This window comes from Trachymyrmex cornetzi, unplaced genomic scaffold, assembly GCF_001594075.2.
Source record: "Trachymyrmex cornetzi isolate Tcor2-1 unplaced genomic scaffold, Tcor1.1 scaffold829, whole genome shotgun sequence".
In the NCBI taxonomy this organism is placed as follows: Eukaryota; Metazoa; Arthropoda; class Insecta; order Hymenoptera; family Formicidae; genus Trachymyrmex; species Trachymyrmex cornetzi.
In genome coordinates, this window is record NW_017300168.1 from 107,842 (window position 1) to 112,433 (window position 4,592).

Here is a 4,592-nt window from a genome sequence, read left to right on the forward strand (position 1 = left end):
TGACCGGTACGTTACCGAAGCTACATTGGACGTGCATGCGTCAGAAATCCGGCCCATCTAACACTGGGTGGCAACAGTCGCTTCAGAAAGGGCAAGCGCACGTCTGTGTACTGCCCGACAAAACGCGTTGTAACTTTTTTACTTACTGGAATTTCAAAAACGGTTTTAGGACAATATTCTTGAAGGTTCAAACTGTCGAAAAATGCATTAAAAAAACGATTTTTTGAAACCGACAAACGTATATGCCCCTTTAAATAAAATCTTTGCTGCTGGTCTAACTGTGAATCCTGAGAAGTGTGAATTTTATCGTCCACAAATTCGTTATTTGGGATTTATAGTACATAAAGACGGCTTAACCGTCGATCCAGAAAAGGCACGACTAATTGTAGAATATCCTGCCCCGCGTAATCTGAAACAATTACATAGATTTTTGGGCATGTCGTCCTGGTATCGGCGTTTTATCCCGTAATTCGCTACCGTTAGCGAACCGCTTACGCGATTATTACGGAAAAATCAGCGCTGGGCGGGGGGGAGGGGGCGAACAAAGTCACGCGTTCGAACAGATTCGTGCAAAATTGGTATCCGCGCCGACATTATCGTGCCCTGATTTTAATATTCCTTTCGTTTTGTAAACCGACGCTAGTTATGTTGGTATCGGTGCCGTCCTAACGCAAACGATCGATGGCTTAAAAAATATTATCGCTTTCGCAAGTCGCGCGCTGTCGGATCCCGAAAAGAAATACTCTGTTACCGAACAAGAGTGTTTGGCGGTTGTGTGGGCTATACAAAAATTTCGACCATATTTGGAGGCTTATAGATTTACGGTAATAACCGATCACAGTAATCTGCGTCGGCTTCACCATTTAAAAAATCCGACTGGCAGATTGGCGCATTGAGCGTTAGAATTATTAGAGTACGATTATAAGATCGTGCACCGCAAGGGCGCTTTACATCATGTGCCGGATGCGTTATCGCGAGCTTTTGAGAATGACATCAGAAATGACGAGAATATTGTCGTTTTATTGACAGTTGCCGCTGATGCCGAAATACCGGATGATATCGGCGACCCTTGGTATCGTAAGTGCTTTCGTGAGGTTTCGGAGAGGGCTAAGCTGTTTGCCGATTGGAGAATAGTCGATGGACAATTGCATTATTTAAGTCCAAGGGCCACTACCTTGGACGTGATAGAGAATCTCGATCGCTGGAAACTGATACTGCCGTGTGAGAGGAGGGGGAAGCTTTAAACGAGTCGCATGATGACCTTCAGGCGGGTCATCTAGGCATTGATAAAACGTATCAGCGTTTAACAGTCGCGTATTATTGACCTAATATGTTTAAGGATATAGCGATGTATATCCGCGTGTGTGACACTTATCAGCGTACCAAAGTGGAACAGGCTAGTCCCGCGGGACTCATGGGTCGTAGGATCACAGAGGCTCTGTGGACAGTAGTTGCCGCCGACATTATGGGACCTTTTCCGCGTAGTAAATCAGGTTTCGCGTACGTCCTCATGATACAGGACTTATTTACAAAATGGGTTGAGTGTCGTGCCTTGAGAGCCGCGAATGGGAAGTTGATATGCGAGGCAATAGAAGATCTTGTTATCTCGCGCTGGGGGGTACACCGAGATTTTTGCTCATGGATAACGGCACGGAATTTATTAATAAGACGTTGCAATCATTCGCCGAAGAGCGTGGCATTATTCTCACTACCGTTCAACCGTACACTGTTAGAAATGTTCTTAAATTTCGTTAACTTTTAATGTACATTGGTGAATGAAGTTTAATTTCTCTGTAACTGAAAGGATTATTAATGCACATGTTAATGAAATTTAAATTTACAATATAATATACTTTTTATTTACGGATATAAATGACATTTAATTAATCGTAATTGAAATAACTATTAATGTACATATTAATGAAATTTAATGTACTTTTACATTTACGAATATTAATAATATTTTAATTGAGCCTAATACTATTAACGCTTAATGTTTAATACATTTACGTTTCTTACATGTCATTAACGTAAATTACTTTTCAGTTACAGATCTCGTACTTTTCATTAACGTGTAAATTAATTTCTACAATAATGTGTTCATTAATTTCAATACACACGTTCATCACATTTAAGACTACTGTAATTTAGTTTTTATTTACATCATTCATTACATTTAATTTCGTGCATAACCACATGCTTCCTTTACATGTTAATTAAAATTCATTGAGAAATTTCTAACAGTGTATCACCCGCAGGCGAATCCGGTCGAAAGAGTGAATCGAGAATCATCGTCTTGATGATCGTAGCTTTCCTCGATCGAGATCATCGCGAATGAGACGTCCATTTGAAGGATTTTCGTTTTGCGTACAATACCGCCTATCATTCGTCGGTCGGCACTTCACCGGCTTTCCTGAATTTAGATCGCGAATTGGAACCGGCATATTCGTTACAACAGTGGTGTCAGGGGGCGACTGGAGTAGAGCCGCGAAACCCTGCGAAGTGGGAGGAGCGTATGCGGACGTTGCAATCGCTGCATCAGCGGGTTAGCGATAACCCCGATCAGGCCCATCAGCAGCAGGCAAAATACTATAACTTGCGCAGACGCGATCGGACCTTTAGAGTCGGAGATCTAGTTTTGAGACGACAACACACCTTATTGTCGACGGTCCATAATGTCGCCGCCAAGCTATCGCCGAAATTCCAAAGACTGTTAGTGGGGAAGGTTAGTGGGATTCTTTTCCCAGTGGTATACGAGTTGACGACTCGATGATAGTAGGGTGAGAAAGGTCTCAAACCCTACCTTCTCCCCTGATTTTGCTTTAACCCTCATGTTTACTGTCCATAATTATTGGTACCGGAATTGTCGCAATTTAATGCTTGTTATACGCTATTGGCGTTTCCTTTCATTGCTTTACCGTTTTTTGTCGTTTCTTTTCGTTGATAATGGAATTTAAAACCGTTGCTTTACCGTTCTTTGTTATTTCTTTTCGTTGATGAGGGAACTTAAAACTATGAGATGGCTGTTGTTGAGGTGTTTGACGCGAGACTCATTTTCTGTCGTGGGTCGCGATCTGGCGGTGCCGTTCCTTCTGGAGAGTTTTGCGGAGGGAGAAGATTATCGGGCGAGCTGTTATCGGAAGCAAAAATTTTGTACCGTCCTGCGAGATTATCAGGCGAATTGTTACCTAAAGCAAAAGTTTCATAGCGTTCTACGAGAAGGGTTGAAATAAGACCCTAATACAATTTTTTTTCTTTTTCTCTCTTGTTTTGTGTATTGGCGGCGTTTGGAGAGTCAAGCCACTCGAAGACTAATAAAGAATATTTTAGCATACGTAGGCGTAATAGAGTATAGAGGATCGAGAGTAAACCCTCGATCGAACATATTCTGTGCGGCATCGCGAGACGTGTTCACAGGGCCGCCAACGACTACCCCGTCTCACTATTTGGAGTTATTACTGTTTTGCATGTTCCCCCTGAGGGGACTTTGTTCTGAAGAAACCGGACGAAATCAATTAGGAAAACCGTCCGTATCGTGGAGCTATCCGGACGAGCGCAGTTCGCCCGAGACGGACCGCTGGATAGTTAGTAGGAAATTGGTGATCGACGTTCGTCGTAGTCAAGACCTCCTCGGTCCTCCCCGGGGAAGGGGGAGTTGTGACGTGACGTGTTTCGTCACAAGAGTCGTAAGACCCGATCGAACAGCGCCGCTGGCGTCCTGGGTCCTTCCACTTTTAGGAGGCGGACGCACAGGCGTGCGCTTTTTGCTGTTTTGGTATCGCGCGTCTCGCGGATATTCTGCATCGAATTTCTTTTTGTTTTCTGTGCGCTGTCGTGCTGCGAGTTTTGTAGGATACTTGCAATTACTTTGCAACCCTGTATATCACGAGCCGTCTCACCAGACCAGCGGAGGAAGGACAGCCAACAGAGGCTTAGAGGCGGAGTAGGAGAGGAAAAGATTGGCCAGGGCGCCAGCATCAATTGGAGAGGGTGGCACATATTTTAATTATTTTACACTTTTCTCTTATTCCTCAGCTAATATTTTATTATTAAATGCAAATAGTCATATTTTTAATATATGTGAATTTGTTTGTAAATAATATATATACCATAAAATATATAAAATATATATATATATTATAATTTTTAAGAATTTTTAACAAATTTTATGTAGGCGACTAATGAACTCCCATTTACTGGTAACGAGTACGATACTGACGCTGCGTTCAACGCGCATGCGCCAGAAACGCGGCCCGACCTGCATTACTGGGATCAGCGCCCGGCACTCAGTGGCTGTGTTCCAAAATTGTTTGTCAGCGTTGCGAGCATGTCGTCATAAGTGCATGCTACCAATAGTGTTCCAATTTCATAAGCATGCTTTTTATGCAAACGCAGCTTTCATTTTGGAACGATATTTTCAGTGCTGTCAGCATATAGCGACGTCAGCTAAAAGAAACAAGTAACCTAGAAATATGGAGAAAAGCACAGAAAAAATTCGTATTTGAAACCAGTGATGTTCCGTGTGGGAATTATTCTCGCATGGGAATGTTCATGCGCATGCGTAAGCTGACGTCACAGTCGCGTGTCGTCTG